Source organism: Hyla sarda, chromosome 4, assembly GCF_029499605.1.
Source record: "Hyla sarda isolate aHylSar1 chromosome 4, aHylSar1.hap1, whole genome shotgun sequence".
Lineage (NCBI taxonomy): Eukaryota > Metazoa > Chordata > Amphibia > Anura > Hylidae > Hyla > Hyla sarda.
In genome coordinates, this window is record NC_079192.1 from 182,897,964 (window position 1) to 182,913,701 (window position 15,738).

Genomic DNA, 15,738 nt, shown 5'->3' on the forward strand with positions numbered 1-15,738 from the left:
GCACCCCGCCATCATTACTGCACAGAGCGAGTTCGCTCTGTGCGTAATGACGGGCGATACAGGGGCCGGAGCAGCGTGACATCATGGCTCCACCCCCTCATGACATCACGGCCCGTCCCCTTAATGCAAGTCTATGGCAGGGGGCGTGATGACCGCCACGCCCCCTTCCATAGACTTATATTGATGGGGGGGGGCTGTGACGTCAAGAGGGGCGGATCCGTGACGTAACGATGCTCCGGCCCCTGTATTGCCCGTCATTACGTGCAGAGCGAGCTCTGCGCAGTAATGATAGCGGGGTGCTGCAGCAGCGATCCCCAAGGTCCCCAGCAGCGGAACCCCGGCGATCTGACATCTTATCCCCTATCCTTTGGATAGGGGATAAGATGTCTAGGGGCGGAGTACCCCTTTAAGGACTCAGACAATTTTATTTTTAAGTTTTCTTTTTTTCCTTCTCGCCTTCGAAAAATCATAACTGTTTTATATTTTCATCCATAGACTAGTATGAGAGCTTGTTTTTTGCACAACCAGTTGTCCGTTGTACTGCCATCACTCACTTTACCATAAAATGTATGGCGCAACCAAAAAAATACTATTTGTGTGGGGAAATTAAAAAGAAAACCGCAATTTTGCTAATTTTGGAAGGTTTCATTTTCACGCCGTATAATTTACGGTAAAAATGACATGTGTTCTTTATTCTTTGGGTCAATACAATTAAAATGATACCCATGATAAGATACTTTTCTATTACTGTTGTGCTTAAAAAAAATTGCAAACCGTTTAACCAAATTAGTACGTTTAAAATCCCCCTATTTTGAAGACCTATAACTTTTTCATTTTTCCGTATAATCGGCAGTTTGAGGGCTAATGTTTTGTGCTGTGATCTGTACTTTTTATTGATACCATATTTGCTTATATAAAACTTTTAATACATTTTTTATAAATTTTTTTGGTATAAAATGTTATTATATTTTGGACTTTTTTTTTAACAATCACGCCGTTCACCGTACGGTATCATTAACATTTTATTTTAATAGTTGGGATATTTACGCATGCGGCGATACCAAATATGTATATAAAATATTTATTTGTTACACTTTTTGGGGGTGAAATAGGAAAAATGGGACAATTTACGTTATTATTGGGGGAGGGGGTTTTTCTAATTTTTTTAACTTTTATTTTTACACTTTAATAGTCCCCATAGGGAACTATTTATAGCAATCATTCAACTGCTGATACTGTTCAGTGCTATGCATAGGACATAGCACTGATCAGTATTATCAGTCATCTTCTGCACTGGTCTGCTCGATTGCAGACCAGAGCAGAAGACCCGTGGAAGGCAGTAGAGGCAAGTGAGGGGACTTCTGGCTGCCATGCTGGATGATCGGATCGCCGCAGCAGCGCTGGGGGCGATCCGGTCATCCAAAGTACTGCACTGCCGCAGATGCCGTGATCTGTATTGATCACGGCATCTGAAGGGTTAATGGAGGACATCCACGCAATCGCGGACGTCTGCCATTACCGGCGGGTCCCTGGCTGGCTGCTACCTGCCGCGCATGACCCGAGCATCGCTCCAATGCTCGCGGTTATGTATGGGACGTAAATGTACGTCCTGATGTGTTAAGTACCAGCTCACCAGGACGTATAATTACTTCCGGCATCGTTAAGGGGTTAAAGAGACAGGCATTGTGCTAGGTGCCCCAGAGAAAGATGCTGAATGAGTCCGTGTGGGAGCCACATTCTGAAGTCTGCAACGATGAGGGAGAGCTGTGAAAGTTGTTCGGATTGTACACGATGGTGGTTGCCAACCGCCGTGGTTACAGGCTTCTTCCTTGCTGGGTTGACTTTCAAGCCATGTTGATATATGACACAATTTACTGTTGATCCTTTTGTACTTTTTTTGGTTTCTCTAGCATCTGCATAAGGACATTGTTGATGTTCTTAAATTGACTGGAATTTTTACACCAAAATACGTTGAGCTGATGAATGTGGTATCTTCAGGCGTTTCGCATCTATTCCAAATATTTTACCACAATACTTTTTCTTATGTCATGGTTTCAGCACTCAGGCTTAAAGGGGTTCTCCGGTGATTACACATCTAATATGCCTGATCGCGGGAGTCCCGCCGCTGGGGACCCCCGGGATCTTGCACGCGGCACCCCGTTTGTAATCAGTCCCCGAAGCGTGTTCGCTCCGGGTCTGATTACGGGCGACTACAGGGCCGACGGCGTGTGACGTCACGCCACCGCCCCGTGTGACATCACGCTCCGCCCCTCAATGCAAGCCGACGGGAGGGGGCGTGATAGCTATGAGCATCCGGGGACCCACCATAATGGCGGCAGTGCTGAAACTGTAATGGCTGATCTGATCGCACACGGCCGTGTGGATCAGGTCAGCTGAGATGGCGGACAGAGGTCCACTCACCTGCCTCCGCCATTCTCCTGGGGTCTTCTGCTCTGATAAGCCTTCCAGCAGACCAAAGCAGAAGATCACCGATAATAATGATTAGTGCTATGTCTATGCATAGCACTAAACAGTATTAGCAATCTAATGATTGCTATAGATAGTCCCCTATGGGGACATAGGAGTTAAAAATAAAAGTAAAAAAAGGGAAAATAAAATGTGAAAAAGCCCTTCCTCAATCAAAAATTTTAACCCCTTAAGGACCAGGCCATTTTATACCTTAAGGACCGGAGCGTTTTTTGCAATTCTGACCACTGTCACTTTAAACATTAATAACTCTGGAATGCTTTTAGTTATCATTCTGATTCCGAGATTGTTTTTTCGTGACATATTCTACTTTAACTTAGTGGGAAAATTTTATGGTAACTTGCATCCTTTCTTGGTGAAAAATCCCAAAATTTGATGAAAAAAATGAAAATTTTGCATTTTTCTAACTTTGAAGCTCTCTGCTTGTAAGGAAAATGGATATTCAAAATATATATTTTTTGGGTTCACATATACAATATGTCTACTTTATGTTTGCATCATAAAATTTATGAGTTTTTACTTTTGGAAGACACCAGAGGGCTTCAAAGTTCAGTAGCAATTTTGAAATTTTTCACAAAATTTTCAAACTCACTATTTTTCAGGGACCAGTTCAGTTTTGAAGTGGATTTCAAGGGTCTTCATATTAGAAATACCCCATAAAAGACCCCATTATAAAAACTACACCCCCTAAAGTATTCAATAAAACATTCAGTAAGTGTATTAACCCTTTAGGTGTTTCACAGGAATAGCAGCAAAGTGAAGGAGAAAATTCAAAATCTTCATTTTTTACACTCGCATGTTCTTGTAGACCCAATTTTTGAATTTTTGTAAGGGGTAAAAAGGAGAAAATTTTTACTTGTATTTGAAACCCAATTTCTCTCGAGTAAGCACATACCTCATATGTCTATGTTAATTGTTCGGCGGGCGCAGTAGAGGGCTCAGAAGGGAAGGAGCGACAAATGGTTTTTGGGGGGCATGCCGCATTTAGGAAGCCCCTATGGTGCCAGGACAGCAAAAAAAAACACATGGCATACCATTTTGGAAACTAGACCCCTCAGGGAACGTAACAAGGGGTAAAGTGAACCTTAATATCCTACAGGTGATTCACGACTTTTGCATATGTAAAAAAAATATATATTTTTTTTACCTAAAATGCTTGGTTTCCCAAAAATTTTACATTTTTAAAAAGGGTAATAGCAGAAAATACCCCCCAAAATTTGAAGCCCAATTTCTCCCGATACAGAAAACACCTCGCATGGGGGTGAAAAGTGCTCTGCTGGCGCACTACAGGTCTCAGAAGAGAAGGAGTCACATTTGGCTTTTTGAAAGCAAATTTTGCTCTGGGGGCATGCCGCATTTAGGAAGCCCCTATGGTGCCAGAACAGCAAAAAAAAAACACATGGCATACCATTTTGGAAACTAGACCCCTCGGGGAACGTAACAAGGGGTAACGTGAACCTTAATGCCCTACAGGTGTTTCACGACTTTTGCATATGTAAAAAAAAAAACATTTTTTTTTACCTAAAATGCTTGTTTTCCCAAAATGTTTACATTTTTAAAAAGGGTAATAGCGGAAAATACCCCCAAAATTTGAAGCCCAATTTCTCCCGATTCAGAAAACACCCCATATGGGGGTGAAAAGTGCTCTGCTGGCGCACTACAGGTCTCAGAAGAGAAGGAGTAACATTTGGCTTTTTGAAAGCAAATTTTGCTCTGGGGGCATGGCGCATTTAGGAAGCCCCTATGGTGCCAGAACAGCAAAAAAAAAACACATGGCATACCATTTTGGAAACTAGACCCCTCGGGGAACGTAACAAGGGGTAATGTGAACCTTAATACCCTACAGGTGTTTCACGACTTTTGCATATGTAAAAAAATATATATTTTTTTTACCTAAAATGCTTGGCTTCCCAAAATTTTTACAATTTTAAAAAGGGTTATAGCAGAAAATACCCCCCAAAATTTGAAGCCCAATTTCTCCCGATTCAGAAAACACCCCATATGGGTGTGAAAAGTGCTCTGCTGGCGCACTACAGGTCTCAGAAGAGAAGGAGTCACATTTGGCTTTTTGAAAGCGAATTTTGCTCTGGGGGCATGCCGCATTTAGGAAGCCCCTATGGTGCCAGGACAGCAAAAAAAAAAACACAAGGCATACCATTTTGGAAACTAGACCCCTCGGGGAACGTAACAAGGGGTAATTTGAACCTTAATACCCTACAGGTGTTTCACGACTTTTGCATATGTAAAAAAATATATTTTTTTTTTACCTAAAATGCTTATTTTCCCAAAAATTTAACATTTTTTAAAAGGGTAATAGCAGAAAATACCCCCCAAAATTTGAAGCCCAATTTCTCCCGAGTACGGCGATACCCCATATGTGGCCCTAAACTGTTGCCTTGAAATACGACAGGGCTCCAAAGTGAGAGCGCCATACGCATTTGAGGCCTAAATTAGGGATTGCATAGGGGTGGACATAGGGGAATTCTACGCCAGTGATTCCCAAACAGGGTGCCTCCAGCTGTTGTAAAACTCCCAGCATGCCTGGACAGTCAACGGCTATCTGGCAATACTGGGAGTAGTTGTTTTGCAACAGCTGGAGGATCCGTTTTGGAAACAGTGGCGTACCAGACGTTTTTCATTTTTATTGGGGAGGGGGGCTGTGTAGGGGTATGTGTATATGTAGTGTTTTTTACTTTTTATTTTATTTTGTGTTAGTGTAGTGTAGTGTTTTTAGGGTACAGTCACACGGACGGGGGTTCACAGTAGTTTCTCGCTGGCAGTTTGAGCTACGGCAGAAAATTTGACGCAGCTCTAACTTGCAGCCGGATACTTACTGTAATCCTCCGCCCATGTGAGTGTACCCTGTACGTTCACATTGGGGGGGGACATCCAGCTGTTGCAAAACTACAACTCCCAGCATGTACGGTCTATCAGTGCATGCTGGGAGTTGTAGTTTTGCAACCGCTGGAGGCTCCGTTTTGGAAACAATGGCGTACCAGACGTTTTTCATTTTTATTGGGGAGGGGGGCTGTGTAGGGGTATGTGTATATGTAGTGTTTTTTACTTTTTATTTTATTGTGTGTTAGTGTAGTGTTTTTAGGGTACAGTCACACGGGCGGGGGGTTCACAGTCGTTTCTCGCTGGCAGTTTGAGCTGCGGCAGAAATTTTGCCGCACCTCAAACTTGCAGCCGGATACTTACTGTAATCCTCCGCCCATGTGAGTGTACCCTGTACGTTCACATTGGGGGGGGGGACATCCAGCTGTTGCAAAACTACAACTCCCAGCATATACGGTCTATCAGTGGATGCTGGGAGTTGTAGTTTTGCAACAGCTGGAGACACACAGGTTGTGAAACACCGAGTTTGGTAACAAACTCAGTGTTTTGCAACCAGTGTGCCTTCAGCTGTTGCAAAAGCTACAACCCCCAGCATGTACGGACAGCGGAAGGGCATGCTGGGTGTTGTAGTTATGCAACAGCTGGAGGCATACTACTTTGGCTGGGGATGCTGGGGATTGTAGTTATGCAACAGCTGGAGACACACTGGTTTGCTACTTAACTCAGTGTGCCTTCAGCTGTTGCAAAACTACAACTCTCAGCAGTCACCGACAGCCAACGGGCATGCTGGGAGATGTAGTTATGCAACCACCAGATGCACCACTACAACTCCCAGCATGCACTTTAGCTGATTGTGCAAGCTGGGAGTTGTAGTTACACAACAGCTGAAGGTGCACTTTTCCATAGAAAGAATGTGCCTCCAGCTGTTGCAAAACTACAAGTCCCAGCATGCCCATAAGGGCATGCTGGGAGTTGTGGTGGTCTGCCTCCTGCTGTTGCATAACTACAGCTCCCAGCATGCCCTTTTGCATGCTGGGAGCTGTTGCTAAGCAACAGCAGGAGGCTGTCACTCACCTCCAACGATCCTCGCTGCACCAGGTCAGTCCCTCGTCGTCTCCGCAGCCGCCGCTGCTCCTGGGGCCCCGATCCCAACAGGGGCGCCGGGGATCGGGGTCCCCAGCACCCGGGGTGCACGTCCCACACCCGCTCACGTCCTCCGGAAGAGGGGCGGAGCGGGTTGCGGGAGTGACACCCGCAGCAGGCGCCCTGATTGGTCGGCCGGTAATCCGGCCGACGAATCAGGGCGATCGTGAGGTGGCACCAGTGCCACCTCACCCCTGCTGGCTCTGGCTGTTCGGGGCCGTCTCTGACGGCCCCGATCAGCCAATAATTCCGGGTCACCGGGTCACTGGAGACCCGATTGACCCGGAATCCGCCGCAGATCGCTGGACTGAATTGTCCAGCGATCTGCGGCCATCGCCGACATGGGGGGTCATAATGACCCCCCTGGGCGATATGCCCCGATGCTTGCTGAACGATTTCAGCAGGCATCGGGGACCGGCTCCGCTCCAGATGGTTGCGGGGGGCCGGTAAAACACATGACGTTCTCATACGTCATGTGTCCTTAAGGACTCGGAAATGGAGACGTATGAGAACGTCATGTGTCCTTAAGGGGTTAATAACCCCTTTTCCCCATTTACTCAAAAAAGCATAAAAAATAATTATTAAACATATTTGGTATCGCTGCATGCGTAAATGTCCAATCTATGAAAATATAATGTTAATGATCCCGTATGGTGAGCAGCATAAATATAAAAGAAAAAAGACCAAAATAGCTGCTTTTTGCTCACATTGCTTTCCCCCCAAAAATTCATAGAAAGCAATTTAGCATGTTGGGGATGGGGGTGGGGGTACCTGTGTGCCCTTAGCCCACTCCCTTTCTATAACGCGGGTCACGCCGTGGTCGGCCCGGCCTCTAAGCCGGGACCAGTGGCTAATAGCGAGCGGCACTGATGGCGATGCCGCGCGCTATTAACCCTTTAGACGCGGCATTCTACTTTGTCTAAATGAAAGTACTAAAATGAAGCTCCCAGCTTGCTCAGTGGGCTGTTCGGGATCGCCGCAGCAAAATCGTGGCATCCCGAACAGCTGTAGGACCACAGGAGGGTCCCCTACCTTCCTCCTCACTGTCCGATCGCTGAATGACTGCTCAGTGCCTGAGATCCAGGCATGAGCAGTCAAGCGGCAGAATCATTGATCAATGGTTTCCTATGAGAAACCATTGATCAATGTAAAAGATCAGTGTGTGCAGTGTTATAGTCCTCTATGGGAGCTATAACACTGCAAAAAAAGTGGAAAAAATAAGTGAATAAAGATCATTTAACCGCTTCCCTAATAAAAGTTTGTATCATCCCCCTTTTCCCATTTAAAAAAAAAAACTGTGTAAAGAAAAAGAAAAATAAACATCGCCGCGTGTGGAAATGTCCGAATTATAAAAATATATCGTTAATTAGGTCAATGGGGTACGCGCAAAAAAAATTCCAAAGTCCAAAATAGCGTATTTTTGGTCACTTTTTATATCATAAAAAGAATGAATAAAAAGCGATCAAAAAGTCCGATCAATACAAAAATGGTACCACTAAAAACTTTAGATCACTGCGCAAAAAATGAGCACTCATACCGGCCCGTACGTGGAAAAATACAGTTATAGGGGTCAGAAGATGACAATTTTAAACGTATACAATTTCCTGCATGTAGTTATGATTTTTTACAGAAGTACGACAAAATCAAACCTATATAAGTAGGGTATCATTTTATTCGTATGGACCTACAGAATAAAGATAAGGTGTCGTTTTACCGAAAAATGTACTGCATAGAAACGGAAGCCCCCAAAATTTACAAAATGCTGTTTCTTCAATTTTGTCGCATGATTTTTTATTTCCGTTTCGCCGTAGATTTTTGGGTAAAATGACCGATGTCATTACAAAGTAGAATTGGTGGCGCAAAAAATAAGCCATCATATGAATTTTTTGGTGCAAAATTGAAAGGGTTATGATTTTTAAAAGGTAAGGAGGAAAAAATGAAAGTGCAAAAACAGAAAAACCCTCCGTCCCCAAGGGGTTAAAAGTCACATATACACAAAAGTGGTACTAATAAAACTAAAGGTCATGGATCAAATAATTAGCCCTCATACAGCTTCATATATAGAAAAGTTAGAGGTGGTCAAAGTAGGGCAATTTTTTACATACTTATTTTGTAAAAAAAATAATAATATTTTGAGATTTTTTTTTTAAAGTGGTACAATAATAGAAAAGTATGTAAATATGGGTATCATTTTAATTGTATTGACCAACAGAATAAAGAAAACAAGTCATTTTTACCATCAAGTGTAAAGCGTGAAAAAGAAACCCTCCATGTACCAAATTGCAGTTTTCAACAAGGACGAAAACATACTCATCCTCTACTCTTTATTAGAATATATCTTGCAACCACAGATGAATGGTATTGACCCCAGTTGTGGCAGGGTAGCAGTGGTGAAGTACAGGGGGGCCCAAGTTTGGGGAGAAGCCAATGGTCTATTTATTCTATTCACACTTCATTTTCACTTATCTACTTTACTACTATAATTTACTCATAATTTATATAACCTTGGCGCAAGCACCAAGCTACAGGGAAGAGCATTTCATTTCTGTATATGTCATTTACACCTATGTGTCTACCAATTTCACATGAATGTGATGTATACTGCAGACAGAAAAATCTTCTCATATATAACTGTTCTCTGAATTCAGAAGCAAGTATCCAATGAAAACTACATTTGTATATGTGCTTATCTAACCTACACGCATACTATAGTCATGTCCAAAAACCTATTCTCAAACAGAGCCACAAGCTGCAGCCGCAGTACTTGAGTTCTCACTCAAGACACTGAATTTTGACATAATATACATTGTTCAGTACAATGATCTTTTATTGAGACACATTAGTGTAATCTACTTCTGTAGCTTTTGCATTTATACTAATGATGCAACTACAGCATACACCCCAGCACAAACGGAATAAATTACTGAAAATAAAAATGTGACCTAATTGCTCACAAGTTACAGGACAATGAACAATAGGAATATAAATTAACAAAAACATTGTATACACAGCCCACTACTAGACTTCCTCAACTGCCTCTATTCATAAAATATGGGAAAGCAAATGAGGGCAGAATTTTTAGTCAGAGATATGTCTGTGTGATGCCTAAGCCTTCAAAATGCTTATTATAGTAAAATGTAAAACAACAACATAATTGATGGAATAATACCGGTATAACGTGTCATTATTCATTTTTATAACATGCATAGCACACATGCCTTCATTTTCTTAATATACTGTATTAAAGGGGTACTCCACTGGCCAGCGTTCAGAACATTTAATTCCTGAATGCCGTGCCCCCTCGTGACATCATTCCACGCCGCCTCAATGCAAGCCTATGGGAGGGGGAGTACCTCTGGAGTACCTGTTTAAGGGTCAGAACTTTGTAAGTTTTAGGGTGCCCCTGCAGCCAGGGGATACACAATAGAAAACTGTACTTGATGGGTGGCTGAAAATTGCATCATCAAACCACAGAACATTGCATATGAAGTAATGACCATGTTGTTATCAGCTACAGAATCGCTGTGTGTAAAGGCACCCTCGAGACAGGGCTACACATTCGCTACATGGGTCGTGTGGCCAAGAACGGCGAAATTAAGTGGAGTTGTACTACAACCGACAAGTGGATGCAGCGCAAAAAATGTATCCAAGTGGATTTCTTTAGACTGCCATTTACTTACATTACCTGTGATGCAGCCCATCTCTGTAGTGCTATATGGTAACTGTTGGCTGTATGACCTGTGTTGCAGCCAAAGTCACCATGTAGCCACAGTCTTATATAGAACATTTATGAATCGATGGAAACATGCTCATGTTGAATATTAATTCAAGTGGATGAGAATTGTTCGCACAGTGCAGCAATGCCAAGACATTGCCAAGCTGCATCCAAAAGAGCCCCAACATACAGGTCAGGGTGGATTCTGTTTGTCAAAGGCCATGTTATATTGCAGCTAAAACCCACAATACCATGGCAGCCATTGACAAACTGCACTAAATTTAAAGTGCAACTGTCATGAGATTTTAGCCCCCCAGACTACTACAATGTTGTTACAGATGTCCATAACGTGAGTGTAACCGTACCTTTATCGTTTTTCCTCCTTCTCTTATAACTTATAAAATACATTTGTGCTCAGGGCTTACATTCGAGCTTGTGGTAGCAAGCGCTGAATACACAACTATGCAAACCATACATTGACTTACCAAGCGGTTTGAGTTGTTCTGTACTTGAGATTGCACCTACATACAAACCTATGTACCTATATAAATAAGAATGACTGGCGAAGCGGTTGAGTTGTGCCCATAACCACGTATGAAGGCACGCCTATAGAGGGCATACCCTATGGTGAATTGCTAGGAATAAGGGAGGGTTGGGAGGGTACCTGGAAACCACGTACGCCCCGCCTGTATGTTGCGGGGGCTTTTAAAGTGGTGCCCCCTGCATGGCCCCGCCTGTAGGTGCAGGGGGCATGGGAATTCACGCCCCTTCACACAAATTCAGCCCAAAAGGCTTCCTACTTGTGCTGTGGGCTTACATTCGAGCTTGTGGTAGCAAGCGCTGAATACACAACTATGCAAACCATACATTGACTTACCAAGTGGTTTGAGTTGTTCTGTACTTGAGATTGCACCTACATACAAACCTATGTACCTATATAAATAAGAATGACTGACAAAGCGGTTGAGTTGTGCCCATAACCACGTATGAGGGCACGCCTATAGAGGACAAAAAATCAAGAAGTAGAATTAATAACAACATTCCTGACCATAATAACCAACACCACAACTAGTTATGTCTATCTCCCCCTAAACTGTTCTTGCTAGACTCAAGAAACCAAGAGAGTTGTGCCTGCCGGCTGGCGACCACATGAGGCAGTACCTGACACTGAGAAGATATGGTGGTGACGCCTACTGCGTCCGGCCCGGCACTGGAACAGGACCTGACTACGTGCTAGCTGATTCGTTCATATTGACATGCTCACTGTGGTAATTGCAGAAAGGGGAAACCGATAGAGCTTGTCGGGCATAACATGTCCTCCTGTCCCTGCTGATAAGTGGCAAAATCTTCAATGTTAGTTAAGTGATATGAAGAGTTGACTGGACTGTACCGTGAGCCATATCCTAACCTGCCAACATACCATCACGAATATGGTCTCAGGAGTAATGACCTGCAGCGAACGACGGGCATCCTCATCCTGATCATGCCTGCAGACTCGAAAGATCTCAGTAACAATTAAGCCTAAGGACTATCATGCTTGCAGACAGGCATCAATAGAACCACTGTGTCCGCAGACATGACCGACCTCTCCGTGAATATCGTACCAGTAGATTTTGACAGGTCTTGCATGCCCTCGTGCCTGTGGATGTGACAGGTCTTTGTGTAACCGCTGTGCCTGGAATGGCAGTCTGACTCGAACCTCGTACCTGTAGGCATGACAGGTCTTTGAGTAACCCTCGTGTCTGTGGAAGTGATAGCTGTTAGCGTGACGCTGAAATGAGTGGACAAGACAGATTAATGCATGAAATAACCACCTATGAGTCGTGAAATTGTAACTCTATGACCTGTGTTAGGGAAACATTGACTAAGCCGTGAATCTCCCTGCAGGCATGGACGGTGGAGATGGTATGCAACCCCTGAGTTCAGTTTTTTCTTTTGGTAACGCGGGAGTGAATGGCAGCCAAGTGCCTGACATGATGTATGCATGGAGTATCGAGTCATATGTGTATCGAGTCATATTGCACTGAAGCAGAGTCAGGAACAACAGAGTTCACCAGGACCCTGACTGAAGCGAGACAGACCTGAGGAACTTGGTGGGTGAGAGGACGCGCGAGGCTCTGAAGATGTGTCAGTAGCAGCGTCAGTGTGTGAGCAAGTAACTGTGGTGAGCAAATAAGAGTTGTGAAAGTAACATGGATCAGTGGGTACGTGTTGTAAAGTACATACATAAGAGTGTATATATTTTCCTTCCCTTTTTTTTTTTTTTTTTTTGGTAATGCGGGAGTGAATGGCAGCTGAGTGCCTGACATGATGTATGCATGGAGGAATGAGATGATACTAAGTGTATGCTGTTGCGCTGAAGAAGAGTCAGAACAGCATACGCAGGGGCCCTCACTGAAGACGTGTCAGCCAGACGGTTGACCCACTGCCTATGTGTATCGAGTCATATTGCACTGAAGCAGAGTCAGGAACAACAGACTTCACCAGGACCCCGACTGAAGCGAGACAGACCTGAGGAACTTGGTGGGTGAGAGGACGCGCGAGGCTCTGAAGACGTGTCAGTAGCAGCGTCAGTGTGTGAGCAAGTAACTGTGGTGAGCAAACAAGAGTGGTTAAAGTAACATGGATCAGTGGGTACGTATTGTGAAGTACATACATAAGAGTGTACATATTTTCCTTCATTTTTTTTTTTTGAAGTGTGAGATCTGATAGGAGTCTACAACCACCATTGCTCTGTGTAACCCCCTGTGGGCATGGCATATGAGGGGTATGCCAACCATCTGTGTTTCATGATGTCGTGCTCTGAAGAAGTGTCAGTAACAGCAACTACACAGTGCTGCCCCCTGCAGACGAGGCAGGTATGACGGGGAAACAACCACCTATGTTTCGTGAAGTTGTTATTCAGAAAACATGTCAGTAACAACAAATGAGTAGCGCGTCTCCCTGCAGAACGTGGCAGGTGAAGTGGGTGCAAACCACTTGTGTCGTAGTATGAATGTTCAGAATAACGTGTCAGCGACCACAATTTTAGTGCATGCTGTAGGACCAGTTAGAAGGTAACTGGTGAGCGAATGACAAGATACGGATGCTTGATCTGTGACTGAGCAGTTACTATGGTAACGAGTGTTGTATGTAAGCTACGGGGACCAATAGCCGGCACAGACGTGTGTGCGGAGTGACTATTTGTGATTGTACCGTACAACCTGAGAATATCTGTACAGTAAGAAGCTGCGAGAGTGTGTATGGTATGCAGAGTAAGGTTATGCGTATGAACAATGCTAACTATGAGCAAGTGTGCGGTAACACAGCGAGGAGCTAGATACGACAACAGTTATGAGCGTACGTTCAGTGCAACCCGTATGCGCACGTGTGGATGCATACGTGAGTGCAGTATGACCATGACGAGCATAATATGGTGCTAATGGTATAAATTCAGCACTATGACTGTCCTCACAGTGTGTGGTGTGATGAGCGTATGTACTGTGTGCAACGATGGAACGGTACCCACTGCATGGAAAACTATTATCATATGAACTGTTCACAATACTATAGCTGTACTCACTGCATGTAACATTGTGAGCGTATGTGCTGTATAAGACAATGTGACAGTACTCCCTGTATGTAAGAGTATGAGCGTGTGTACTGTGTGTGGTACTATAACTGTACCCACTATGTAAAGCACTGAGCGTGTGTATTGAATGCAACAGCAAACTGTACCCACTGTAAGTGACACTAAGAGCGCACGTACTGTACACGGTACCACAGCTGTACCCACTGAATGTGACACTGTATTCTATACCATGACGTAACTGTGCTTGCTGCATGTGACCCTGAACATGTGTGTACTGTAAACAACGTGCTGTACCCACTGCATAAAACACTGATGTGTGTGCTCTATACAACACTGTAACTGTGTGCCCTGCATGTGCCACTAAGAGCGCCTGTTATGCAGGATAAATATTATGAATGTTTATACGCAGTGTAAATGCTTGAGCGTATGTGCAGTATAAAGCGGTGAGCGGTATAGTACTGACATAACGTAAGAGCAGTCAATGTTATGAGTGTATACACCGTATACGTGTTGTGTGCGGTGTGAAGCCATGAGCGTATGTATCGTGTGAAGCTAAGTGTGGAATACATTCTATGAGTGACTGCATGGTATGAGTGCTATGAGTAACTGCATGGTGTAAACGCTAGGATACTGCACAGTGTAATTGGTACGGGTGACTGCACAGTATAGTGGTATGGGTGACTGCACGGTATGAGTGCTGAGCAACTGCACGATTAAATGATATGAGTGTGCAGTATGATGCTATGAGTAACTGGACGGTATAATGATATGAGCGACTGCATGGTATGAATGCTATGAGTGACTGCACGGTGTAAATGCTAAGAGTGACTGCACGGTATGAATGCTGTGGGTGACTGTGACAGTATAAATGCTAAGAGTGACTGCACAGTATGAAACGTTATGAGTGACTGTACAGCACGAACGCTACTAGTGACTGTAGGTATCAAAACGCTGTGAGTGACTGCGCAGTATGAACGCTATGAGTGACTGCACAGTATGAAGCTATGAGTGACTGCCCGGTATGATGTTATGAGCGGCTGCATGGTATGATGCTATGAGTGACTGCACGGTGTAAATGCTACGAGTGACTGCACGGTATGAATGCTGTGGGTGACTGTGACAGTATAGATGCTATCAGTGACTGCACAGTATGAAGCTAAGAGTGGCTGCACAGTAAGAGCGTTATGAGTGACTGTACGGCACGTAACGCTACTAGCGACTGCAAAGTATGAAACGCTGTGAGTGACTGCACAGTATGTAAGCTATGAGTGACTGCACAGTGTGAAAGCTATGAGTGACTGCACGGTGTAAAAGCTATGAGTGACTGCATAGTATGAAAGCGATGAGTGACTGCACAGTATGAACGCTATGGTTGACTGCACGGTATAGAAGTTATAGTGACTGCATGGGCTGTCTAAAACATAAATTAAGTGTATCACATGAATGTACTAAAATCGACTTAAGGCAACTGCAACAACCAGTATAAGCTTAATTGTACAGTGTGTAAGAAAGCTGTGGGCAGAGCATGTAGCTCAAGGGTGGTCCGACCACAGCTGGGGAGATGTTGCAGTGTGACAGGACAGTGAAGGAAACGTGCGCTGCCCGTGCGGGGGGGGGGGGGGGGGCGGATGGCGGGCTATACTGATCCCCAGCTGCACCCTTGTGGCAAGGCAGCCGGGGACCCTCAGCAGAGATATAGCCTGTAAGGGCCGCTACGTTTCTGCCGGCAGGCTGCGGCTGAGCTCTGCCCCCGTGCACATCACGTGACTCGGCGGCGGCACCCTGGCAACAAGGAGTGCAGGTCACGCTGCGAGAGCCACGGGATGCCGGCAGGGGACAAGCAATGTGAGCACGGAACCAGGTTAGAGCTCAGCCCAGCCGCTGCTGGAAGCGGGAGACCCGGCCGCATGACCCGTCTCGGTGAGGGTGGATGACGTCATGGGGGAACATAGGTGACAGGGGACGGGGGACGGCTGTCGCCGGA